Here is a 27,652-nt window from a genome sequence, read left to right as displayed (position 1 = left end):
CCTTCCTGGACGACGTGACCACTGATGGCAGTGTCTCGGAAGCGCCTGCTCTTCGGCTTATGCCATGTCGTTTACGGGTAGCGAAGCTGCGAAACGAGCTGGTTGCTATTGCATAATGAACCTTTTGGAGTCATTTCTATGATCCCCGTTAGGTGTCCTCCTAATCAGCACCCTGAGTAACACACTGTTGAAACCAATGCCTCTTTTCGCTCAGTCCTACCTGGCTAGCTGTCTGCGCAGCATTTGAACGTAGCTGATTTCGGCTGCCACAGACTGCACGCGGGGGTGTCGTTTAACCCGGAGGTGACCCTCACGCCGCTCCCTTGCAATAATGGTCTATAGACGTCTTATAGATTCTACTATAGATATTTCTTTGTCTATTCATAGTTTGTGGACAAAACTCAACTAAAAGTGTATGACCATATATCTATAGATTGTCTATAAATTGTATATAGGATTTGTATTGCCTATAGACTGTTCTTTAATCAGTCTATAGAGATTTTATAGACTTTATAGACAAAAGTATATGGACAGTTTATAGACTATCTAAAGAAATTTTTGTAAGGGCTGCCCAAGTACTCGTACCTACCGGTAAACGCATTCTTTTACTTCGGAGGCGTTTGGAAGATGCCATTTGTCTGCGGAAGGTGAATTACAACAACCAGCGTTCGCCTAACCTGTCATGTGCAGAGCGAGTCGGTACTGCATGCCCCCAGCCCACTTCGCATTCATTGTTTAGGGCCGAAACGGCAGTTGGCGATACTCAGCGGTGTTGATCTTCCCGAAGGCGGACGAGTGAAAGCTCCATACATTGCCGCAATCTCCACGCGAGCTACAAAGAGAGCAGGGGTGATTAAGAAACCCAGTGGCTGCCACACGCATACCATTAACGTGGAGGGAGCAATGCAAGGGTTCTTGTAAGTTTCGACTGGGATACCTGAAATGCAGTAGGCTGGGGCAAGGACTGGGATACCCCTCCGACTTTAAGCATATACTCTTTGTGTAAGCAATTTGATTCCTTCCGTAGCTGTTTTACCAGTTCGGCTTTTGCAGAAGGAAAAGAGTGGCAAAGCACGTGCGCTATGGTATTTTTCCTCCTGCTGCTGCTGTTCCACTGCGTTGGGAAACGCCTGACACAATCAGTGGGGGCTTGTTGGTGCCGGCGCCTTATACTAGCTTTTAATCTCTCCCATCCTTTGTCTTTCTAATTTCACACGAAACGCGCGCCTGCTTCTATTGTCCGCTTCATTCCGCCGCCATGTTCACCCGCATTTTCTTTTCCTGGAACGGGCAGCGAGTTGTTCAACGGATGGACATATATGAGCATATACTGTGCCCACCCCCCCCCCCCCCCCCCCCCTAGCAAGGTTCATTGTTTTTTCTCCTTCTTTCTTTTTTGTTCCCTACTCGTGCTTGTTAATACGTCACGCAGTGCAGCCCCTCCTCCCTTTCCAGTGTTCTTTCGTCCTCTCCATTGTCCTTAGGGGAGTCGCTGAGGAGAGAGTCGCCATCTTCCATCATTGGGCGGGCGCATCTCCATCGCGTGCCTTATGTTCGCTCGCTCCCGGCACCAAGAGGAGGAGGGCACAGGTTGCGTCCGTTCGTCGGGTCGTGGGTGTTCGCCGTGTAAAATACGCGGTGCAGGGAGGACTACGTGCTCCGCTGCCGGAACGAAGGCTTCATTGAAAAGCAGCGGGGCAGCCACTTCCCGGCTCGCGCTGCCGCTATTGTCTTCCGCGATTTGACAAGGAAATGTCGAGACGGGATCAAGGGGGTCGGTGTATTGTGCGCGGGGAATGTGTACGCGCGCCTCGCCGGACTACCGCGACGAGTAACGAGGTGGTAGCGCATACGGGGTAGCATACAGACGCCGCTATGGCGCCCCCGGGGAACCCCACTCCCATTCTACGGATTTATTGAGGTGGTAGACTCGAGCACTTGGTCCGGTAATTGCTGGCCCTTTCCGACATCTTCGGGCGCCCCGTCGTGTAAAAGCTGCGCGCTGAACAGCGCGCCTACGAGTAGGAGCGCAGCTGCATCCTTCATCAATGACATAAAGGATATAACCAACCTCCGTGCACGGGTAGTAGACTCGTCGATGTTCGAGGCAGACCGTGTCAAGCACCTTCTCGAAGGCATCGAGGCTGACTCATTTCGGATGCTTGCTGCCTGTGACCCCACCACGCTCTGTTGCCGACATGCTCACACTCTGCCAGGGATACGATGAGCTCCGCAAGCAGCGCATTTTTGTTCCGTGCAGCCAGACTCTCTTTCCAGCCTCGCTGTGTCGGCTTTCAGCTGCTCGCTGCTGGACTGGAATAAACACTTACTGCCGCTGCTCGCTTATCATTCACAATTTATTTATTTATTAATGCGCGCTACCATTGCAAGGGAGAGTGCAAGCGGAAATGGCGACCGCCGTCCTTCGGTAGCCAATGGCAGTTGGCAATCTGTCCACCGGACTACGAATGAACTTAGTATACTACCGATACGAACTTGGCATACTTAGCATAAGCGTATCGAAAACTGTGCTATTTGAGGAAAAAAAAAATGCGCATACAAGAAACAATTATTCGACCAGTTTGGGAGTACGCCTGCTCCGTTTGGAGCCCTCATCAACTGTACTTACTGACGCGGCAGACTATAAAAAAATCAGAGAACCGCTGTGCATTTCGTTTGTCCGCGTTATCGGAGAACCGATTCAGTATAAGACATGCTGAAATGTTGCTATCTGGAACTGTTAGAAATACGTCGAGAAAAACAACGCCTGAAAGTGTTTTTTTCTTTCAGATATTTAGGAATCGAATAAAAATCAACGGAGAAACATATTCATCCTCCTCTGAAGCACAATACGTGTTCGAACTGCAGTGTCTCAATACAGCCGTATAAAACACGCCTAGGTCGATGGTTTCGAAAACTCTTTCTTCACACCTTGTATTAATTTGTGGAATATGGCCTTCCGGACTGCGCTGTAGCAGCTCAAAATGTCAAAGAGCTTTAAACTTTTTTTCTATTTATGCTATAGGCAACGGCAGAAGTAATTATTGGTCATGATTCTGTTATTTCCCGTGTCTCCATTAGTGCTTTCACACGTTTTTTGCTATTGGTCGCTGTTTCTGTGTTTGTCTTTGACCGTACTCTGTGGTGGTGTATTGTCGGTGCCTGAAATTCTTGTTTCTTTTTTGACAATTCCTCTGCATAGTGACCTCAAATGAAGGCTGAAGTATGCTTAAATAATAAAATAAAATAAAAAAATGTGCGCTAGGCATCGCCGGATTTTGCACAACAGGACAACCCGCCTTGCTGCACTGTGTCATTTGCATTTGCTGCAAGCGTGGAGCGAATCAAGTTGCAGGAAGGAATAAAAGACCTCGCTCGTCTCGCCATATTGATGCGCAGTTCGGCGCGTTTCTGCCGTATACGTTGAGCCAGAATCACCTCTTTAGTAACCACTTCGTGGAGAACAGTAGGTAATGCGCTACCGGCACTTTCCCTGCGGTATGCGGGAAAGGGGAGTGGGTGCAGCGCACCAGAAAGGCAGATCACAGAATCCCTTGTGTACAGGCGCCGGTGAACGCCTGTAAGCCTTTACGCAGGGTAAAGTCGTCTCCGCGACACAGCAGTCAGGCATAGCCTGGAAGTTGGGCCGTTGTTGCCTACTTGCACTTGTCAGGTGGAATTTGTGGCGTGAACGACAACATCCACTGCGACAACAGCAGCAGCAGCAGTCGTCTCAAAATTTTCTGCCTGTAGGTAGTTCCTGGCTACGAACGCGGTAGTTCCTGGCTACGACGTATTACGCCGAACGCGACTGCATGTATCCCGAAAAAAAAAGAAAGCCCTTAATAATACGCGTGTCGCTGCTAAGAACGGCTGGCGTATGACAATGCAGAATCCTAATTCGGTCTGGGCAGACTTCGTCCCGTTTTCCTCCAGGGCATCGTTAGTCTGCTGTTTACACGAGAATGGGGCCGTCAGCTCCATGACGAAGGCGATATCAGAAGCCGCAGCGTCCCGTCTCTGGAGGGCGTATATGACGAGCGTGGAGGGACAGCTGCTGGCCCCTTCCGGACTTGTGGCCAGCTTGGATAGGTGGCATGCTGCGCCGCATAAGGGAGGGGGCTCCCACAGTGCAAGGCCCGCTACCGGCTACGCGCTCGGGTGATGTCGCTGACAATTGACCTCAGCACCCGCTGTTTTGTTCTGTAATCGGATTCTTGATGAGTGCAAGGTCGCTCGCCCTGAAGTTTCCAAGTCCCATCGAAGGGTTTCGCTCAGATTTCATGCGATTGCGCTGGAAATTTTAATGTCTCTTGGGGGTTGGCCAAGCTTTGCGTGTAGACTGGAGTTATGCTTTCTTTGAAAACAACGCTCCTGTGCTGATATGCGTAAGGTTGCTTCAGCCCTACTTCCTCACAGACATGGGAGGTGGCGTACCAACGCTCACTAACGAATATTGTTCTCCTTCACTCACACACCTAGACTTGCGCTCTGGCCCACTTGCATTCAGAAGGGTTCACGTGCACTCTCATCCACTTAAACCCTTGCCCACAAAGGCTTACATACCGACACCGGCAGGGCCTCACACAGAGGACACTGGACACTCACATGCTGTCAGTGCGGCCAAATGAGTGCTGTCAGGAGTGAGCCTGCCGACTGTGAAGCTTTCGCACGTCTCGTTATTTTTCCATCTTGCTTCTCTCTATTTCTCTCCACATGGTCACCGATAAAAACTGGTTCTTCCTCTTTTTGCCTTCCCTCTGTTTTTTTTTTCTTCTCTCTTTCTGTTGAGAGGAGAGGATTGGCGCGCATGAATGCGCGTACGAGTTGCATGATCCGCCGATAGAGGCGTGTGGGGCGAAAACTTAATGTATACGCTACAGCTTTAGTTTTAATTGGCCAGCGATTTTGCAGTCACCCGGAGTAGGGCAAGCGAGAGGAAACGCAAGGCATCCGCCGCTGCACGTCGTTTCGAAAGCAAAACGCAAAAAGATTCAATCGGAACATACCCGCTTTTTGCTTCGTTCAACTTTCTTTTTTTTTTCTTTTATCTCTCTCTCTCTTTTACCTCGTTTTCAATCTTTCTCGCTCCTGTTGCTGGCCAGCACCGAGGCTGCATGCGACGCGTACGTGCCCGCCGTTGCGATTGGCAAATCCGGCCGCGCTGGGAAAAGTGGTGCAGAGGGAGAGGAGGGCGCGCCGGGGCGTGAGGGGATTTAAATGCGCGCCTAATTGAGCGCGCGGGCCCCAAGGTCGCTGCCGGACGAGGCGTCAAGGGCGCTCGCTCGCGGGCCTTCGCCGCTGCCGCCACTGCGGAAGCCGCCGGCCGCTCGCCCCGACATGCGACCAAGTGTGCTGCCCCCGGCATTCACGCCAAACAGCACTGTGGGGAGGCTATAGCAGAATATATAGCAGGTTATAGAAAGGAGTAAAAAAAGGAGTACTCTCAATTAGCGTATTCTTGCTTGAGTGTATGTATTGCATCCTGCGCGCTCGGGAACACACTGCGGGCGCGCGAAAAAGAGGCGCGCGTTTCATGAGGCAGTGGTCCGTCGCCCCTGTTTAGAGAGGCTGAGGGAAGGAAATGTTGCTCCATTTCTGTAGCCGCGCCGAATAAAAAGGCGCGAAGGTGATCGAAGACGTAAGTGTGCCGGTTTGTCAAGGGCTTCCAATCCGCCGTATTGGCAGATGTGGGGATGCTCCGACAGTGGCAAATACTGGTGCAGTCCTATTCGAGCAATCGTACACTCGTTTGCCGCCTAGTCGAATAGCAGTAGTTATACAAAGCATTCGTTTCTCTCCGCTTCTTCGTAGCATACGAATGTTGCAAAAAAAAAAAACGCTTACTAACAAGCGGGCCAGTGCTCTTGTTTGATCAGTGCCCCTCTCTATTTTCCTGTTGTGGATTCTGAGGCGATTTTTGCGTGAAATCGCTGGGGAGAATTTTCCCCACTTTGTCAAGAAACACTGGGAGCAACGCCGAGGCAAGCAGGAAGTTGGAAATTAAAGCGCTGACGACGCTTGACAGCGATTCGGACAGCGGCCGACAGGGTGCAGATCTTTTGCCCGAAACGAGCATCTACTGCTGCGCACAATCCTACCCGTAGCTCCAAATGGGAATCTTTAAAAATAGGTTACGTCCCCAGGCGATGAACGCCGTTGATAATGATGTAATCGTGGCGAAAACAGGCGACGAGATTTACGGTTGCACGCCTCCCGAGACACGTGCTACCTGGAAGGTACAAGGGGGAAGACCATGCAAAGGCCGTCTCGGCGGCATGTGCTACACGCCGTATACACCGTGTCGCATCACGGCCGGTCTTTGACCTCTGCGGGAGCGTGTTTGTTCGCCGTTCTGTCAGCAACGATGTGTGCCTCGTGGCGTGCTCGTTCGAACGGCGGCTTGCGTGGTCGGTGCCTCCTGGGGGAAAACCCCCATCGTGCCTCGGGATCCGTGCGGTGGCATTTGCGAAGCGTCTGCCTGCGCCACCGCGCATCGCAGATGCATGAGCTCTTTCGGTGGCGGGGAACGGGGTTCGTGTGCATGGGCGCAGCGCTATAGTCTTGCGGTGGGAAGTTGGGCGAACGCCGGTGCGTGAGTTGTTCCTGGCTTTCGATCCGAGGCATGCATGCGGGCCTCCTCCCTCAAGCGGCGGCTGTTTGACGCCCTTGGCGTTGGTCTCATTAGTCTTATATCATCATAGCTCGGAAGAGCTTCTGGCGGTGGCATTGGGAACCTGCCAACATGCAGGTTTTTGTCATTTAATTCGTTGCTGCTCCTAATTTTGGCCGGAAGCGAAGAAGCCTTAATCTTGGGCTTGTCTTCGGGCATTCCTCTCAGCTGCACCTTTCAGTTGCAGCTTCAAACTGGCAGATTATTCGATTGAAATGAACCAAAGCACCTCGCGTTTAAGAGAGAAGCTCAATCAATATAAGCAGTGTTCGCCGGCATACACATTCAGCTGCGAGGTTAGTCCATCTGCATGTCCCATTTTGAACAAGTAGTGGCGAATTAGCTCTACTTCTAGGATTTAGAGTGCTGCTAAGCTTAGCAAGAACCCGCCGTTTGGTCGCCATATTGATTAAGACGTCGGAAAGCGGCAAAGGTTCAAACAGATTCATGTTTTTGGTCCAAAAAAGTGGTCACAAAGTATTCACGTTCCTTTGGCACGTAGCGTTCTTACATTTCGGTGATTGCTGTTGTAAAATAATGCGAAGCAAATCCAATTTGCGAGTTTTATCGATGCGCGTGTTTCACTCTGCGGCCGAAATGGTGCTGCACTTGACAAACACAATCCAGAAAGGATCAAATGCACTCCTTCTTTGTTGCACTTGTTCGGGTTGCTTGGGCTTCTACTCGCGAATCATGTGCTGCACAGCAGTGACTAGATATATGAAAAGGAAACAATTTATATGTGTGTTGGTACTTTTTTTAAGCGTTTCTATTTTCAGCCGTAATGGATCTGCAGTCAATGAACGTAGGCCTTGAGCGCTGCGTAGGGAAAACCGCGCCTATTCAAAAAGTAATCGGTGCGCGCGTCCGCAACTCTGGGGCCCGCTGTTTTCTTCTGGGCCCCGAGCGATGGGTTTCCCTAGCTATTCTGAGACTCTAATAAAATTTTATTCCACGCGGGCTTGAACGCGCACGCACGCGCTCGCTAGTAGATCACAGCTGATTCGAGAGTGCCATAAATCGCGTAGTGTTCACGTACGCCGGCCTCACCACCCACCGTCCAGTCTGTAGCATCGTTCCCCTTCCTAGGCATTGTTACATAACCGGAATTTGTTTTTGAAGCGAAAAACTTCACTACGCTAGGTAAAGCAGTCCTCGGGCAGGCAGCACAACGACCTTGAACGACCTTCAGCCAGACCAAGGATAGCCGTGTGTGACCATATGTGGTACAGTTATGGTGTCGAACCCTTGACTCGTGACCTTTAGCTGACCCTTGTCATTGGGTGACCTTTGGGTTGACCTTTGACCTTAAGAACATCTGATGGGGTGATGTGAAGACACGTGATGACATCCGATGGGGGTGTCGTAAGACCATTTCATAGCCACGTGGTCGTGTGGGTATATATATAGAACGGCTGTCGCGAGCGTGCAGCGGAGCTGCCATGGACGAGCCTCAGGCGCTTTGCAGGCGTGCTTGCTTTTCGCTGAATTCCAGGGTTAGCCAAGTTAAGCCTCCGCGAATTTTTTTTATTGTTTTGTTTTATGACGTGTCTCTCGACAGCCGGTCAGTAGGCTTTCATTCCGCATGTTTCGGTCCTCCCCGCGTGTGCAGGGCCTATACGGGTCCTTTGTCAAATTTGGCCACAGCTGCGGATTTTCTCCGTATATACGCTCTAAACGCAAATGCACCAATATGGGAGTAAAAAATGGAGTAATCTGTCCTCTAGCCAACACTCTTTTACAAAAGATAATGCGCTAGAGGACAGCTTACTGTGTTTTTCCGTTCACTCTACGTACGTACACTCTAGTACGTGCCGAGCGAGTGGGAGACGAAAATTCACCTTATGTGTTGGCAGTGCGATACCATTGTAAGCTGTTGATGCCTTTACCGGAACTGACGTCACTTCCGCTCTGGTGACGTCACTGACCTCCAGCCGGCCAATGGGCGAATTTCATGGACGACGACACATTTGTTTTGCGCTCCAAGCTTTTAATGCATTAAAAGGTAATTATATGAGTCGCGAGGGGCCCACCACGCCGCATTGGATCTTCCCCTATTTGCGCGTGGTCTACTGCCGGAGGCTTCAAACAGCAGCGGGGGGTGGGCGATGCTCGAAGGGGAAGCGCGATGTGTGCTCTCTGGCGACCGTGTTGCGCGCGAGAAAGGAAAGGGGGCTTCGCCCTCGTGTGCATGCGTAATGGCGGCCCCTCCGGCGACGGCCCCTCGCCGCGGGGCCCCCGGCCGACGACGCGCGGAGACACTCGCCAGCCGGGTCCCCGCTTTGAGCGCCAGACAGGCCGTCGTTGCCGTCGTCGCCCGTGCTCGTCCGCCCCCGCGACTCCTCCTCCCGGTATGTGCCCCGTCCACCGCGCTCAAGAGGGACGCGCACGCTCCCCCGTGCACGGTACGACTTTCAAGCTAAACCGCCCTGGAGAGTGCGCTCGCGGGACGATTTGCATGCGTGGACTGAAAACTGCTTGTGTTGTATCGAACGGGCCTGGAAAGATCACTGCGGCTACCCGCATTGGAAGAATGCGAAAGCGTTGGCGCCTCCTCTACACTGGTCGCCTTTCAAATTTGGCGCCATGGTTGTTTTCTCGTTCACTTGATTGGTTGGTTATCGATTAAATCTGATTTCATCCTCGTTTCATCCCGGCAACCATTTAGAGTTTTCGAATTTTCCGCCACGCTTCGTTCCCGCCCACTCACTGTATACCCGTCCAGTCTATTTACCCGTCCATTAAATTTTGCTTCTCATTAATTACCTAATTGCCTGTAATTTATCACTCTTTTTTATATCTCCTCGTTATGAATCGATCACTTATCACTGGTCGCGTGATTGCCCATTTCGAGTTTTCAAACTTGGCTCCACGCTTTGGCCCCGTCCACACTTCCGGTCTTTCAAATTTGGCGCTGCGCTGTAACTCCGCCTACTTCCGGCGTTTTCAAATTTCGCGGCACTTTTGGTTTGGCCCCGCTCACGTTTTAAACATTTTTGGCTCAAATTAACTATTCATCCCATTTCGTTTTTTTTTTCGGGCAGCATCTTCACGTCATTCTCTTTCGATTACAACCACTCGTTTGACGCTACCTCGTCTGAGTTGCCCACAACTGCTGCCGTTGCGGACACGGTCCCCGTCGACATAGCCTAGTAAAAGCTTTCGTTTTACTAATGGAGACATGCTGTGTGTGACTTCTGATTCATGAGAGCTACATGCGCGTAGGTAAGCCTTAGTAGAGGCACTCGAACAGCTTCCTGACGGCTCTGTGTGTAGTAAGTACATACCCATTGCACGGGGATTTGCGTTTACGTGTGCGTCGTGGTTTCGCATTCAGTATATGAATGCCCAGTACAAATTCCCTGAAAGCATGCCTCGCTTACAACTCGACCGGCGTGGAGCTGCTACTGCTCCGGATGTGTTCACCAATACGATCAGGGTGTGTTCCACCTGTTCTATGTGCGTAATTCTGCAAATGAGATGAGAGAATTAAAGGAAAAGCGGGGAGATTAATTTGGCGATGCCCGGTCGGCTACCGCAACCATGTGGAGGGGGATAAAAGGAGCGATCGAGGGAGGAGAGTGAGAAGGGAAGTAGAGCTTGCTGTGTACCTGTTACGCGGAATGTTGGGACGTGTGGACTAAGGCACCGCCCCTGTGGGTGCGGTTCCTCGGTCCTGTCGCTTGGGGGAGGGGGAGCAAAATGTTGTTTAGCTTGGGCTAGCTTAATTATCACATGGTGCTATACCAGGTGGTTCTGGGAAGCCTGCCACTAATTTTTAAAGCTAGTTTTTTTTAAAGATAAAAATGGCATTACCAATATTGGTGGACGTCAGAAAAGAGATCAACCATTTTAACCAATATTTCAGTAAAATAAATTCAAATAGTTAACTGTTTAACTATTACCTGGTTGCAGTTAGAGATGTGCAACTGAACACTAGTAATAACCTTATGAGTTTTAGTTTCGAAAGCGTTATTACCCTCGGCGCTGTGGCTTAACGAATTTTGGCGTTTATCTCGCAATTCGAAAGTCGCGCGCCTGCGTTGCGCGAAATTAAAGCGGCGCTTACTTACCAGTGAAGGTCACTCCGCGGTGCACGTGCCACGTGACCTCGTCCCCGCCTCGGCAGGAGCAGTGGGCAGCGCCGACGCCACCTTGCAGGCCTGCCGTGGAGTGGTCAACGCGATTTCTTGGACGTCGCTGTGCCCACACTAAAGGCGCGCGATTTTCGAATTGCACGAGAGATGGCCAAAATTTGCTGAGCCACAGCGTTGAGGGTGATCGCGTTTTTCAAATTCTGAAAGCAAATATGGGTATTACTAACGGCCAGCTACAAATATTTATTTTAGCCAGGTGCATGTCTGTAATTGTTAAAAAGTTAACTCTTAGAATTTTGTTAGCCAGGTTACTAATTAACGTGATTCACCTCTTTGCTTACTTCCGCCAACACTGGTATTATTCCGCCGGAAAAAGCAATCTTTTTTACCTGAAAAAAGCCTATTAAAAGAAAAGTTAGTGGCGGGCATCCGTGAAACGCTTGGTATAATGTCGATGAGGAGCGCAATAAGACGTGATCATCTTCTCGCTTTTGGATTCTCGTAGCGGACAAACATGGACTTGGAAATTTCGATTACAAGTGCGTTGCTCGTATTGGCGCATAATCATGCATGCCACTAGGAGTGTACAAACGTTTAGCGCGCTCTAAAAGCACGGATAATGTCAGTTGCGTGTTTCTGAGTTTCGATGGAGGCGAAATTCTAGAGGCCCGTGTATTGTGCGATGTAAGTGCACGTTAAAGAGCCCCAGCTGGTCGAACTTATCCGGAGCCCTTCACTACGGCGTCCCTCATAGCCTGAGTCGCTTGGGACGGTAAACCGCCATAAATCAAATCAACCCTTATCTCTCCCTTCTACCTTTCCCTCGCCCCGCTGCGGAGGTGTCCACTTAGCACGTTACTGTTCGTTCACTTTCTTCATGGCTTCCTTTTTCCTGCGGGCGTTAAAGATTCCCAGGTCATAGAGTTTCTTACTATTAACTAGAGGGAAAGCTGGCGCCCCGCCTATGGGAGTTTGCATGGAGCTTCCTCGAGACCACCTGTACCACCATGGGCGCTCTAAGCATCATGGGGCGGAGAGCTACCGACTGCAGAATAAGGGCGAATGTCCGGACCCCGTAGAATATCTGTTACGGGTTCAATTGGACTTAATTTTGGAAATGTGGCGGAGGGTTTGAAGGTTGCTTCACTTCCGCCACCGGTTGGCCCGGTATTGCACTACCTCCGGGATCGGCCTTGGTCTTTATAGCGCGCGTCTTTACTGTCCTGTCTTTCTATCCCATCTTTCAACTCTCCTTCTATCTGCACGGTAGCGATTGTGGCTCGGCTTGAGCCAGTGGGCAGGCCTGTGCACTTTCCTTTTCTTTCTTCCTGGCAACAACAGACAGAGACTGCTGTACTAGAAATTTTGGCCAAAAAATAATGAAAAAAACAACAAACGTTGTTTGATAATAAATAATACCCTGTCTACAAATCGCAATAATCGGGCAGAAAAGCATGTAAATGCAAAGTTTGCTCAAAATAAGCGATGGCTTGCTCTCCTATTGGCCAATCATTGCCGACCACAAGAGCCAATATTTCGTGCTTAACAGGCCCACTTTTAAAACGAAATATGTTAAAAAAATCTTGTCCCTTCAACATTTTAAAAGGTTTTTCCACAACATTTCGAGAAAACAAAACACCTTTTATTTGCGTCGTATGCTGTTGTGTTTTCGCTACTATGGCTTTTGCGCACTACTTTTACGCCGAAGTCTGCGCGCGGAGCGCGCCGTGGATATGGAATGCGACATGTCTGTAACGCCACTCTGTGTTCCTGAAAAAAAAAATACCTACTGTCCCGCACCAAGTAGCTCATCGCCCCATGATGCTTTGCGCGCCCATGGAGGTTCAGGTGCAGCGCCGCCAGCTTTCCCTCTAGTTTATGGTAAGAAACTCTATGCCCCAGGTGGTCGACATTATTCCGGAGCCGTCCACTACGGCACCTTTTTCTTCTTTCTCTCCCACCTTCCTCCCTTTCGTCACGGCGCTGTTGTTTCTTTCCCGCTGACTTGCCGTAAAGGCATAATTTGTGTTCGTGCGTATTAATTAAAGGAAATCATGTAACTTGTTTTCGTGCAGGAACCGCAGAATGCTCCTGATCTTACTGTTTTCGGTCAGCCACTTGCAGAAATCTTCCTCCCTTGTTGCCATGAGTCCCACTTCCTGTAAAATCCGTGTCCTTGAAGCTTCCTCTTGTCCCCAGCACAAGTCCGCAGCAGGTGGCGAACCACGGCGCTGTTGAGGTGTCCACCGAGAAGTGAGACAGTTACTGCGGCATTTCATATCCTCAAAAGCCACCAATTCCCTATAGTCGAGAACACGCTACTAGAAGTAGTTTTAGCGCCGTCACCTCGTGATCGAGAGTTGCACGTTTCTGTCGTCTTGCGCTGTCATCCGTTGTGCAGACGCTTTCGGCTAATCTGTCCTGACGTCAGCCAGAGCGCGTCCGCGAACTCGTCCGTCGCGCGAATCCCTCTGAGCGGCCCCACATGCTCGCACCACGTCGCTGTCGGCCCCGGCGGTGAAAAGTCGGAATGTAAAAAGCGCATACTGCGGTCTTGTCGTCCTCGTAGTCCATCTCGTCTCTCCTCCAGAGAGGCCGCCGACCTGCGGCGCCTTGTGTTTTGAATAGCCGCCGCGTCTTTTCACGGAACGAAAGAAAACAAGAGAGATGAGGCGAAGGTTGGCGAGCGGGAGAGAAATCGCGGCGAAGGAGAAGCTTGCGCAAACGGAGGCATAGGTGTATAGCGGGGCGAAAGCGACCGCGAAGAAGATACCTTGCATACCACCGGATGCGTTCACACTGGGAAGCCTGAGTTACTGCCTATGCGTCCCTGGCTCGGTTCGCATCGATAATGCCGCGCGCTGTGTTGCCGCGAGCGTCGGCCGCGCTCAAGGCTGCGCACGTGACTGAAGTGAGCTTTCGCCGGTCTCCGCTTCGATGGGCGTCGGCTTGCGCGGTTGTGCTTGCTATCAACAGAAGGGGGGAGGGGGGGGGGGGCGGCTTCGAACCACCGTGACGCCTGATTGCGCGCGTCTGAGCGCGCACTTTTTCGCTGCTCGACGAACTGAGCACAGCCGCGTGGCGCGCTCGTGCCCTGCGATGAACTGTGCTGACCGGATTTTTGCACTGATTAGTGTCTCTTTGCAGAGTGGAAAGTTACGAGCAGAATGAAGGAAACAGGCAATTCGCACTTGAAAAAATTAGCTGAGGTTCAACCCGGCTGAACAAGACTAGCGAAAGCTCTGTTAAGCATGGTTATCCAATCTGACGCATTTCCATTTCGTAAATATCATCAGATTCTGCCTGATGGCGACGATACATCGTCGAAGCACTAGCTCTGGCACGTTACTGATCCATTGTTTGGTGTAAAGGTAAGCACACGCCACGCGCTTTTATATAGCTGAGGGCGCTTCACGCGATTTCCGGCAGTTGCGAGAGTGCCGTCGGCTCCGCATACGCAGCTGTGGCAAGGCGCAGCAGGTCACGTGATTCGGTAGTTTAGTGCCGTCGGCTCAACGCGCGCAGCTGCGGCGAGTCACGTGGCATGACGTCAGAGCCAAGCCTCTGCTGTTGCTGGTTTCAAGGTCAAATTTTATAGCCATATGACTTTCAGCTTTGTGCGGCAGGAGTAAAGCTTTCGCTCTAAAACCATTTAATGTCACTTTCGACCCGCAGCGGTGCTTCAGTGGCTGTGGCGTTCGGCTGCTGATCCCGTGGTCGCGGGTTCGATCCCGGCCGTGGCGGCTGCATTTCGATGCAGCCGAAATGCAGAAAGAAACGCCCTTGTGCTGTGCGATGTGAGCGTACGTTCAAGGATCCCAGGTGAAGAGGCACAGCGCAAGAGAGACAGGACTCTTTGAGAGGCACGCCCGTGTCTCATACTCTTCGCTATATTTCACACCAGCTAGCCCATAGTGCCACCTTAGTGAACCACAGATGGTCCAAGTTAATCCGGAGCCCTCCATTATACGGCGCCCCTCGTAGCCCACGTGTCGCTACGGGTCGTCAAAACCCACAGTTTAAAATTTCACTTCTCCATCGAGGTTCAGAGGGACACTGCGAGCAAATTCAAGTTGGACCAAAAGTAATAGGCTGACATTTTCTTTTCACAAATCGGGTAGTTTCGCAAAAAATGCAGTTGTTCCTAAGCTAGAAAAGTGAGAAAAATTGAAGGCTGGGGCTTGTACCACTTGTCGTTGCTAGTTTGATTTGGGTGCGAGGAGCGCCCAACTTCGGCACACGTTGCTCGATGGGATCAGTGGCTTCTTGTCAAGCTGCTGCGATTGCGTAACTAGAGTATATTTTGCTGTCATGTGGTGTGGCGCAATGGAGTGCCGAAGCAGCATCATCGATTTCCCGCCAATTTTGCAGTTCCGTTATTCTTGCTGTCCGTGATGACTTGAGAAAAAGGGAAACAGTTTACGCCTGACGGTTCTGGTGCGCGCATGTGAACGTGTGTTGCGCACTTCGCACACTTTAAACATAAATGAGAAAAAAGGCAGCAAGCTGTCCTCCACTGCACCCCTTTTATAAAAGGGAGTGATATAAGAGGACATCTTACTCCCTCTTTGCTCCCGTACGGGCGTATAAGTGTTTAGTGTGCTGCAGTGTTCCTGAAGCTTCAGCAGAATACGCGCAGTTCAATTCTGTCACTCGGGAATGGTGCGTTCCGCTTTCAGCGCCATCACCTTCCGTTACGGGCCTTTCTCGGCGAAGAATGCGTAGAAGCGGCCTCACGTCGAGCGCTACAGTAGACATTTTCACTGTTGACAGCTTGATCGAGCGCATGCGCAGTAGATGACTGTATGACGTCCGCCAGTCAGAGCGCTGCTGACACAGTCCAGTGGTGATACGGCTGCGCTCAATAAGGCAAATGTGAAAAGGTCGCCACGCAGTTTGGCATGAAACTGTACGAAATTCTGTGGGACTAGCCACGGGCCAAAACACGATGAGTCGTGTTCATGTGAAAGAGGTAGGTTGAGAGAGAGGGGGAGACCTAACAACAAATGTCCTGCGCGCACCGGATCCATCCGAGTGTGACGCCGCGCAGCTTGGCTGGGACGGCGGCGGCGCTTGCTTGCTCTTTCCGGTCACGAACCGAGCTGCGTTTCATTCGTGGGTCCCTGCGCCGAGCGCGTTTTTCCTCGAGGAGTCTAATCCCTTGATAAATGAGGAAATGGGCCCCCGAGTTTCACACAATAAGCGGCTACCCGGCGGCGCTGCCTCATCAGAGAAGAGGGGGAATGAAAGAGGCGCCTAATGTTTTCGGTTAAAATTCATGTTTTCTCGCGTGTCCAACAAGCATTACGCGTTAATCCGAGCGACCAGCAGCAGCGGCGACGGCGCCCGTGTTGCCTGTTCGTCCGCGCTGCCTCCCTTCCCCCCTTTCTTAAGAGTCTCCTCCTCCTCATCGCTTTCCTCCTCGTCTGGGCTTATTCGTGAGCAATCAGCGCCCTCTATTTAATTGCTGTTTGGATGACTTCGCGCGCCGTCCGAGCCCGCCGAATGCAACTGTGCTGCAGCCGCTTAGTTTTTTCCTTTTATTTACATTGATGTGATTGGCTGTCGGGGCCTTAATAAGGCCGGAGGCCACTCCGTCGTTCTCCTATCTCGTTTCTTTCTTCTTACGGACAGCAAGCCCGTGTGGCTATTTTTTTTAGTATTATTTATATTCTCTCTCCCTATTCGACTGGGTAAAGCAGCGTGACACTGCGTCGTCGGAAACGCGCGTGGAATTTCATCGCTGACAACTACACAGACGAAATATGATGCGATCTCTCCATTTCTCGTATTTCCTTTTTTGTTGTTACTTTTTTTTTTGCCCCCTTCGGTTTCGAATGCCCTTAGCGCCTGCTTTATGAGGAGCGTCGCGGAGCTGTGACACCTCGCGGCGAAGTGGCGTTCGTGGGCAATCGCGTGGAAACCTTCCCAGCTCGGATTCCGCATCGCCAGCGAGCTTAATTGCTGCTGGCGACGCACGGCGCGTGCTTTCACTGCGCTACGCGCCGTGCTTGGGTGGACCGCTCGTGTACGACGAAACTAGCTGCTAGGTACGCTTTCGTCCAGACGTTGACGCCATTTGGGGACTGCCGGCTCACAAGGGTGTCCATAACCTCCAGCCCATGATATATACACGGCTGCTAAAGTTTGGCGAACCAGGACGTGTATGCTCACTCAAGCTTTAGTGAGGGTCTCTTTTGTCTTTTTACGCTTTACAGTTTCGTAATAAGTGAGTAATTACTCATTGCCATCCACCAAAGCGCAGCCGTACGAATACAAAGGAAAGCTATACAACTACCACGGAAACTTGGTAGTTGAAGAAAAATTCGTCCTGGTTCGGGGTTCGAGCCCAGCACCACCGCTTCACCGGAGCAGTCGCTCTACCAACTGAGCTAAGCGAGACGGCAAGCTTATATGTTAGGGCTAAAGAGAATTGATCAGTAACTCGAAGTGGGAACAGTGTTGGTTGTCGTGACGTTCCACGCGGCCAGCTTGTTATTCTGTTAAATTGCCTATGCGCAAAGTGCAGTGGTGTGCGGACGATTGGCGCAACGTGGCGTGTAGCTGGGAACGGCGTGGAAATCGTGTGGCGCTTGAGGCCAATGGGAAGTGGCAGTGTGTGGGCCAGTACAGCACCATTGGCTTGCAAACACGTACACGAGCTGCGCAATGCTTCCTTCTGGGAAGACATTTATTTGAGGGCGCCCTATAGTCGGTTTCTCGGCAGCAGTCATTGAACCCCCTGTTCCAAATTGAACCTTCGCCTTTGGTTGGGGTCCGTGAGGAAGAAGGGATCCTCACGGGGCCAGTGTGAAGGCAGAACTGCTTTCGGGCGCGTTGGATAGGAGACACCGTTTTGCGGACGCCAATCATGCGCAGAGAATTCGAAGAGACGGTCTTGGCTTGTCATTGCGGTAGAAGATCGGCAAAGCCGTCCACGTAGATATATAAAATTAAAGTGAAGGTTCGAAACAGCTGCGCGACAAAGAAAACACTGTCAACACTTAAATATGTATTAAGTTGAAGGCCACGTAGTCGTTGGGCACAACTTAAATTGTGGCCACGCCATTGGGCACAACATAAAATGGTGACCACGCCGTTTCTCATTTTGTTTCCCGTGGAAGCGTCAAAGGCATATTTGAGCAAACATGCGCTTATTATTTACTTACGTGCGGGATTTACTTGTGCCTCGATTTTATTTTACATCCAGTGCACTTATTGTTCCAAAGTACCCATGTAAGCATGTGTTAATGTAGGCGACTCTGGGCAGCCCGTGTTAGAAATACCTCTGGCTGTCTTGCTTTGATCAACAATACCATCGGAGCTTCATTAGGTACGTGATAGAAATTCTCTGCTTTAAACCTGTCAACGTTTTAAATTCATGACCTTGACACTAAATTGCCGTCAAAATAGCAGAGCTATGAACAACCGAAACGAGCAGTACAGCAAAATAAAAAGCAGACAGTGGAAAGGCAAGCACGGTTAAAACCCAGTACAGTGACGAAAGGTAATTGGATCGTAGGCCGAAATGGAGCATATAATAGTGCAACTACACAACCAATTATTGGCGTGTCAGTGAACGTAATTTACCAAGATCGCTGCACTGCAAAAACTGCAAATTCCTATTGTCCATCGGATCTTCGATATGAAAAATTTTCAAATTTCTGCTCTTCTTGAAAGGAACTTGGCTCTTTCCAGAGTTTTGATCCAGCAAGTCCGAAAGTCAGCTGCCGCCGGCGGAGCCCTGGACTAGGGGCCACGATCACCCGGCTCCTGCGAATTAATCACCAAAATAAAAGTTTTGTTCTCTCTCAGGATTTGAGAATTTCGTATTCTTTTGGATGATGATCAATTTTTATGGCGCAAGGGCATCTATGGCCAAAGAGCGCCATGGCACAAGGTAGTTTTCATTGCACGAGGTTGGGTCAAAGACCCATTTCCGAAGCATTTCACCCTAAAGAAGCCGAGCACCAGGCAGGGGAAAGCTTGTACCCATTGTATCAATGGTGGGTATCCGGTGGCACTGAGGATCGAACCCTGCACCTCCCGCATGCGAGGCGGATGTTCAAACCACTTGGCCACCGCTGGGTTCTTATAGTTTTCTTCGTCGATTTTGGTGCGGTGTAGCTCCCAAAGTTACGTGTTTTGTGTGGGTGCGATGGTTTTAAACTTTCCAGTTTTCCATTAATATCTAACATTTTTCGCTTTGTGTTCGTTGTAGAAGTATATATATATATATATTTCATGCCTAAGCAACCGCGTGGGAGGCATGCCATTGTGCCAGACTCCGGATTAATTTCGCACACATGTGGTTATTTAAAATGCGCGGAAACCACAGTACACAGCTGTTTTTGCTCCTGGCCTAAGTCGAAATGCTGCCGCTGCTGACGGCATCAACGCTGCGAACTGGTTCAATTCTGGTATGGTCTACGTGTGCGCTCACTCTATTAAAATTCCCCTAACAGTAGATTAGGCTTTGTCTGACGTAGCAACCGTGCTGTACGGTAATGAACTGATGTTCTCAAAACCTGTCACACTCAAAGATGTAAAGAAGTGGCACAACTGAGACGGGGAGAGGGCAGAGACACAGCGCTGATTCCGACTGGCGCAAGCGCGGAGAAGGCGAAAACAACCGCACAACCAGAACTCAAGGCATCGCACCGTGTAAACGTCGTCAAAACAGCGTAAATTAAAGCCGTTGTAGAATGAACACGCCTCACTGCCGTCTCTTATGTTTCAAGCAGAACTTTCTCTGCGGTGCATTCAAGTCAATAAATTTTAATTTCAGCATGTATATATGGGGATTGACACATATTTGTGAGTTGCTCTTTCGTGTGTTTGGTAATTTTTTCCGTGCTGAAAATGCCGGAGAAAATGTTCAATGATATAATGCTCATATTCTCTAATTTCAACTGGTGAGACGATGATATAGATTCTAATGAGAGCCTGTCGGCTTTTAGTGAGTGTGCGCTCGATAATTCTCGTAATTTATTTTCTATAATACTTGAACGAATTCACAGAATACGCCGTATTTACTCGCATATGGACCGGTACGTCATATAGGTCGACCATGTAACATTCGGAATGAGAGGAAAAAGAAGAAAAAGAAAACTTGGTATATTTGGAATGGATGGAAACTTTGAAGCCTGAAGCAAATATCTGTTCTACCCGACGTGACGAAACCTCTGAAATTCCACAAACACGCACAAAGCGTGGACTTCAAAAGCTGCGTGATCTCCTGCGCTCATGCTTAAACAAATATAAGTAGAAGTTTTTTGTCTTTTGTACATGCATATAAATATATTTCCACTGATTCTGTAAACATTCACTTTGTGTGTGTGTGTGTGTGTGTGTGTGTGTGTGTGTGTGTGTGTGTGTGTGTGTGTGTGTGTGTGTGTGTGTGTGTGTGTGTGTGTGTGTGTGTGTGTGTGCGCGTGTGTGTGTGTGTGTGTGTGTGTGTGTGTGTGTGTGTGTGTGCGTGCGCGCGCGCGCGCGCAGTTATGTTACAACTAATATAAAAAGTTGTTAAATCTTGCAGTATACCATGCTGCCATGTATCGAAAGGGCCGTGGGCGTAGTCAATAAGCCCGTGCAGAGGCTTTCTGTCCACTAGCCTCAGCATTTTGCAATGCGCGAATAAAGATTTGATTTGATTTGATTTCTACCCGAGGAAGTTCCAAGCCTCCAGCATCTAGTTAAGGCGGATGGCACTGTGCGCCACATACCCGGGTTTTGGGCGGCACCGTGAGAAATTCGTCACAAAAGAGGCGCTCACGATGCTTTCTCGAGGACCTGACTAACTTTCCCAAGCAGCGCAATTAATGAGCGCAATATTGGAAACGTATTGGCTAAGGCTGGTCCAAGAAAATCCCGGAGTGAAACCATCCATTTGCAATACCAGGACGATTACAAGTGCTGCTTGGGTTTAGGCAGCATCGAAATCGTGATTTTGCTCATTTCTTTCCCGTCTACGCGTGCATGATAATGTTCGCTTAAATATCCGCCAGGAATGGCCTTCCACGATTGGGATGCATGACTAGCACGAGAGACTGAGAAGTTCCCTTTCTACGACGATGCCTTTCAAGTGCGCGACTGACACTGGGATGACACTGTGGAGTCCCGTTTTTATCTTGAGATCGACCTTTTGGGCGGCTTTCATGAGAATGAAGGGATGCGTGAAACCTTTGCGCGCTATATAGACGGCGGCCCGCCTGAACGCAGTACTTTCCGCAGTAGCGTCGTATACCGTATTGTTCTGCCTTCTTCCGAGTTTGTACGTGGGTTTGCAGCTCGACTTAACTCAACGAATCACGCTCAACAAATTCAGTGCTCGACCCCTGAATTTGTTGAGAGTGATTTTGAAAAAAAAATAAAGAGGGGGGGGGGGGGCGACGTAAACGTGAATAAATACGGCACATAGCCGAAACTCTTTCAGTTTTATCGAACGAACGTCCAGGTTTAGCTTTCTTGGTTGTTGACCCGTGTTTGCGAAGCCTGCCTTCAATTTGCCTGCTAGGTCATCTACCTGTCTGTATGGTAATAATCAATAGATGAGTTCATTTTTATTAACCATTTGCGGACAGCCACATTCTGAGCCTTTTGTCGCACATATAAAGCATTTTTTAATTGCTATTGATTCCCAAAGTGCTGTTTCCTGGCATTCCTGGAATTCGCTGTACGAACGTGTTTCTTGTCTCGATCTCTCTGTTTTCCGATGTCGATTTTGTCTTTTATGCGTATCCACCGTGTGCACTTTTTGCCTCGTCTCATCTCGTTTCGCTCGTCTCATTTGCTCCTGCCATCGTCCTCTTTTATTTATTTATTTATTTATTTATTTATTTATTTATTTATTTATTTATTTATTTATTTATTTATTTATTTATTTTGTCAGTCATTTGTCCAGAAACTTATGCGCGAGCTTCCCAGGGCATCATCAATTAGCTCGATGGTCACCTCCTCATAATTCACCGTCGCCACTGCGAGGAAAGTGATCGTAGCCACAGTTACAGGGTATTATTTATTACGTGTCATCGCAAAGCTCTACAGGTGGTCGAGCCCATTTGTCTTGGTTGTGTAACTTATAAAGCGGTGTTTTGTTGATGCAGGCGTGCTGTTCGGGTGTTTCATTTCGCAGCGTAGGTTAGAAAATTAAACGTACAGGCTGGTGCTGGTTTTGAGCAAACCGCACACGTAAACGTGGGACCGTGAATGCACTGTGGCATCGCCGTACATCGAGCACTTAAGACAACTCAGTCCAATTTTTATTTTTTTGGTTAGTAAATGTCTCTACTTGGCTCTCTCCGCCTATGTTGCTCTTTTTGAGGTTGTAAAAGACACAGTTATTGTTGACAAAACATGATATATAAATGTTTTGCCACTGATTTGATCTTGTGACGTCAATACTGAAAAGGACTCCGTGCTCACCGTTACAAGTGAATGGCGGGGTTGTCTAGCCTCGGAGATCCGAGATGAGAAACTGTCTCGACGCACACCGAACTTTGCTTCCGAAAAGAGCCTGTGGTGGCGGCACCTGTATGCATTTCTCTACGTTTTTTGGCATATGAAAGCTCATTTTTAGTTCAGAGTAGTCTGTTTCTGATTACAACGCGGTACTGTATTGATGCAGGCTAACTTCAGTGTGCCCTCAGTTTCTCATTGTCACGCCACGCGGAAAGTCGCTAATATGCTTTTTTTCAATCTTCTTTTTTGCGCTAATTTCTTGTCAAATTAGAGGCTCGAATCTAATAGCTCTCTTGTTTCCTCGCACGTCGCATGCGATGCGGGGAACAGCTTTCGGTATAATTACAGATACCTCGGATTCAACTTCGGTATAAAATTGAATTTCTAGGTCGCAACTCAAAAGGACTGCACAGCATAGCTCACTTGCACGCCTGTGTTCTGCGACGGGACGGGGTAATGTGGCTATCGCGCTGGGAATCCAGACATCTTCACAAAACTCGACGCCCGACACCTCGTTCGGCAATAGATCGTGTGAAAGCACGCGTTCCTGGAACTGTGGAGAGTTGAGGCTCAAGACTCCCTCGCGTGGTCGCCGCAGTCGAAAGGACACGGCGCGAGGCAGTGGCGGAACTCTAGCTTCGAGGCTCGAGCAGCTGTGTTCGATGAGCTCCTCGATGTTCTTTCCCATTGGGGTTCGAGCAACGCCGCCTCTCCCCCTATCTGTGCTGCAGGTAGCCGGCCGCTGTGAGTTGCCCGTGCCAAGTCTGCGCCGCCGGCCCCACAAGAGGAGTGCTCCGGAGCAGGACTGTGCCAACCGGTGGGACTAACCGTCACCGCCGTGCCTTGGACTGCGCCCGCCCCCCGGTGCGCGTCTGGTGTCTCGTGCGCGTTTCTTCTCGTGTGTTCGTGTATCTGTGTGTGCGTGTGTGCGCGTCCGTGCACTCGCATGCGCCTCCCCGCCGTGGTTCGGTGCCTTCTGCCTCAGCTGCCTCCATCTGCGGCCTCTTTCATGCAGCGCCACCTACAGCTAAGGTGAGTGGACGTGTGCTGCCACGAGGAGAAGGATAGTTTGGGTATTTCTCTCTATATAGGTGTCGTAAGCTGCCAAAGTGGGACTCGGAATTTGGCTCTGTGCTTGAGGCTTTTTAACCGGGCGATTAAGTTACGAGATCGTAAGTTTTTTGTATTTTCTTTCCGGTACAGAAAGTTGCGAATGCTTGCTTTTTCTTTCTCGGGAGGGCGGTTGGGGATGTCACAACCACGTGACAAAGCATCTCGGGAATAAAGGTTGTAACACCTGATCGAGCTGTCGAAGCGGTTCTGGGTACGTGGGTTAAAAAGTGCCTTATTTTTGCCGGCGTATAGCAAGCGTCATCTGTCTCATTGGCTCGTATCTGTACTGATTTGTTTTTTTCTTGGCCTAGTGTAGGCTGCATAAATTCACCTAAATGGGCCGATAATTGAAGAAAACGTGTCGTTGAGAATACGATGGGTATAAATAGATCTTGCTTCATATAATGAGAATCGAGCACTTCAATATCCAGGGAAACACGATTTGTAATTCTAATTTAGTATTCAAAATCGCACAATACGAGCTGAAGCGCCGTCCTGCGGGGAAGGAAACATTGTCATTATCGGTGTATTCCACCACTTGACCACATATCGGTAAAAAAAGACAATAATTCTGTGGTGCTAAGTGCAGAGCGTTTTTTTTTTCTTTTAGAAGTCTCCGTAATATTCTCTTATAGTTTACGCTCTCTCCGGTGCGCCTTTCGATGAAAAGCAACGCTCCATTCGCATCGCCGATTTAGTGGTTCGAGCTTTTGCTACTAGATGGCGCCGCAGTCTTCTGCGTTGCTTGATGAAAGCGGTAACCACTCTCCACTAAAGTAATGTCGTCGACGAGGCGTGCACTACTTTGCCGTAAGAGCTTTGGGTCTAGAAACTAAAATTGACACTGCGCTGTAAAATATTAATTTCTGGTGACGTGAACTATAAAGTTTCGTTTCATCACTTTCGCCGGCGTGCTATCATTATTGTGTTCGCTGATTATGGCTTCCAGCATTGGAGTACATAAAAACGGGCGAATTCACTAATCAAAAAATTTTCAGTGAGAATCTACAGCGTTTCTGACAGTTGCAGAAACGCGCATCCTAAGTTGGAAACAACTTGGGTTTGCAGTGGAGATCCGCCCACTTTCACGAACACGACGAAAAAGTTGTGCTTTTGAAGCTTTTCTTTTTACCTAAACAAGAATTTTAATCACACACATACAAAAAAAATTATAAGCTGTATAATTTTGATACCTTCCTTGTTTAATGAAACCAAACGTTAAAAAGCTGATTTCGTTTACCATTGTGATAGGCTTGCGGTGTGGCACGGGATGCCGTGGAACGTGGACCAGTGTTACCAACTGCTGTTGTTTTAAGTTGTATCCTACTATAAGTAGTAAGTTTTCCGTTGCACCTAAAAAATTTGATGCTCCAAAATCAATTGTCGGCCCTTCGAAGATAACGGGCTGGAATTGGGCTGGCTAACTGTGTTTTTCACAGTCATGAGACGATATTACTAACGATAAAATCTTATTTGTGGAACCGTTGACGAGTTTCGTACGACACCGCCATGAGCACACGTGGCCATGATCACCATGAGCCTGGTTTTTCGTTTTCCCGCTGCGTTCGTTCCGGCGATGGTTGTCAAGGTCTCCGTCGGATGGCGCCACGGGTCTTTCGTGGACCGGCTGCGGGGCCTTACGCGGGGGAACGGCAATGCTCGCGGAGCAGTTCGTGAAAAAGCTCCCTCGCTGGCACCGGCATAGTGTGAATGTTGGCAGTGCGCCGCTCAATCAAACGGTAAGAAACAAAGTACCAGTACAGGGAAAGAGGAAAGACTGGGAAGAATGAAATGCCGGCTATTATCGAGTCACCTTTTGCTTGTGCACACAAGTAAGATGATCTGGCAGGCCGTATTTTATTTCGATGCATTTTTAGCAAAGAAAAGGTGTTTCGGTGGAACATGAGTGTAAGGCTGCGAGCGTGGGGATTCTTACTTATTGGTGCGTTTCCGCCACCGTCTAAAAAGCGTGACAAGTGCATACAAAAGCGAAAATGACTCGTAACAGAAATTAAGTCGCCGCTTTGACTCGTGGAGATGCATCTCCCTTCTATACGATCGCATCTGCGCTGCTTTATTTCGTAGTAAAGGCTCCGTGAGTGAGCGCAGTTTATTATAACTTGTTCGTGGCACGCACGCGCACGCCATGGCTTGGATTAATCGCTTACGGCGCCCATGAACGAAACACAGCGTCCTTTGTTTTTACGTTCAGCTGCAGTATTCGAAATTAGGAAGCATTTACTCATTGGCATCCGCCCACGCGCAACTATATACGTCTACAAGGGATGGCTATGCAGCTTTTACAGAAACTTCGTAGTTCAGGAATAAATTTGTTCTGGTCCTGCTGGAAGTTTCGCTGAGAGCTGCGTAGTATTCCATTTCAGCCGTATGGATGCGCTTGGATAGATGCTAATGAATAAGTGCACCCTCATAAAATACTATACCCACTTGGGCGGTTTCCCCTAAAACACTGGGCTTCCTGTACGCTTCGTGTAGGCCGGGTACCGCTCCAAAAACGCGGTTTGCCAACAGTGGCAGCCGTTGCTGTTTCGCCTTCCTGGAGGCGGCCACGCGGCTTCCGACCCCTCGCGATTCGTTAGGCCTTAGTTTTGCAATTCAGCTTTGTTCGCATAATTTTTACGGCCACTTCTTTCACTCACACGGTACCAAAACGTGTAGAACTACGTAAAGCCGTATTTATTTTGTAGAAACGGGGATGCCGTGCCAATATGCCAATATGTATGTGTACGTGCCCCTATTCGCTGCGACCACAGTTTTTAGCACTTAGACCACTCGATGGAATGCGCGGCTTTGGTTCTCCTTCGCAAACGCGCGGACAGTTCATTCCCCAGGCTGGTGCGCCTGTGATCTTATCTTTCCCGTATCGATATATATATATATATATATATATATATATATATATATATATATATATATATATATATATATATATATATATATATATATATATATATATATATATATATCGATACGGGAAAGATAAGATTTATTTTCTTATTTTCTTATTTTGTTATCTTGAAACCCTTGCCGTGCATGGCGCTGAGCCTTATGTGCCTGATTGCACTTTGGAAGCGCACTTTGTTTGGCACGTGCATTCCGAAGTTTGACATCTTGGATATTGTGACAGTTTAGGAAATATATGTGCCCGATAGCTGTGTTGTCTGTATATGTATATGGCTACCGGCTCAAGGTGAGTGGAGGATAAATTGTGAAACACGGCTCCAACAGAAATTGGCTGCAAATTTCATGCCATGTCATGATGTTGGATGATGTGCACTCTGACGGGCCAGACGTCTCCGACAGTCTCGAGACATTGCAGAGAATTGCAGGGGGTCTGGGTGCCTTACAGTTCATGGCTCTTGACATAATAATAATAATAATTGGTTTTTTTGGGGAAAGGAAATGGCGCAGTATCTGTCTCATATATCGTTGGACACCTGAACCGCGCCGTAAGGGAAGGGATAAGGGAGGGAGTGAAAGAAGAAATAGAGAAATAGGTGCCGTAGTGGAGGGCTCCTGAATAATTTCGACCACCTGGGGATCTTTAACGTGCACTGACATCGCACAGCACACGGGCGCCTTAGCGTTTTTCCTCCATAAAAACGCAGCCGCCGCGGTCGGGTTCGAACCCGGGAACTCCGGATCAGTAGTCGAGCGCCCTAACCACTGAGCCACCGCGGCGGGTCTCTTGACATACGCAGTTTGCGCGTTCAGCATGACGGGGAAAAACGTGTAATGATGGCGCATATTGGGACCAGTTATGGCCCTTGTTTCAAAAGTATGTTGACAGTCTTGTAGAGAGCCGAAAATTGGGCGCATTTTTAAAAGCTGCTAAGAAATAGCGTTCACGTAGAAGCGTGTTGGGAATTTGTTTGTGGTTATTTGTAAGTGTAAAATTCACATTAGCTGCCAACCGCCTGGAGTTCTCTATGGCGCTCTTCTTACGCCTCTCACGCGGTCTTCCTGAAGCAGTCAGTTTGAGAGACGGCTTTAGAACATAAATGGTTCTGGTGTCTTCGCGCTTTGGGTTCATCGGAACGAAAGCATTCCATGTTTTATTCGGTGCGCCATTGTGTCAGGGCATTGCTGGACAAAAGGTTGTGTGCCCTCAGCAGCGCAGTTTCTGTTCTCACATGGCAAGGTGACATTACTGCTACATTTGTTCAGAACAGCGGCCTCTGGAATGTTGCCAGTGGAGGCCGTAATGCTATAGCCTCGCATTTTGTCGCCGTTAAATGCGCCCGTTGTTCTCAGGCCGCGTAAGCCGTGTTAGCGCAGCGATGAAGGT

General features: G+C 49.3%; 1 protein-coding gene and 1 pseudogene across 1 annotated transcript in view; both read left to right on the top strand.

Annotated features, from left to right (window-relative positions):
- LOC144136480 (uncharacterized) overlaps positions 1-27,652 on the top strand; it is a 600,742-nt gene that overhangs the window by 29,478 nt on the left and 543,612 nt on the right. Inside the window, exon 2 of the mRNA XM_077668845.1 lies at positions 22,962-23,262. The gene's annotated coding sequence lies outside the window, so the exon portion shown is untranslated. The remainder of the gene's footprint in view (positions 1-22,961; positions 23,263-27,652) is intronic.
- Positions 11,851-11,971, top strand: LOC144095771 (U2 spliceosomal RNA; annotated as a pseudogene).

This window comes from Amblyomma americanum, chromosome 6 (assembly GCF_052857255.1).
Source record: "Amblyomma americanum isolate KBUSLIRL-KWMA chromosome 6, ASM5285725v1, whole genome shotgun sequence".
Lineage (NCBI taxonomy): Eukaryota > Metazoa > Arthropoda > Arachnida > Ixodida > Ixodidae > Amblyomma > Amblyomma americanum.
This window is presented reverse-complemented; position numbering and strand designations above follow the sequence as displayed.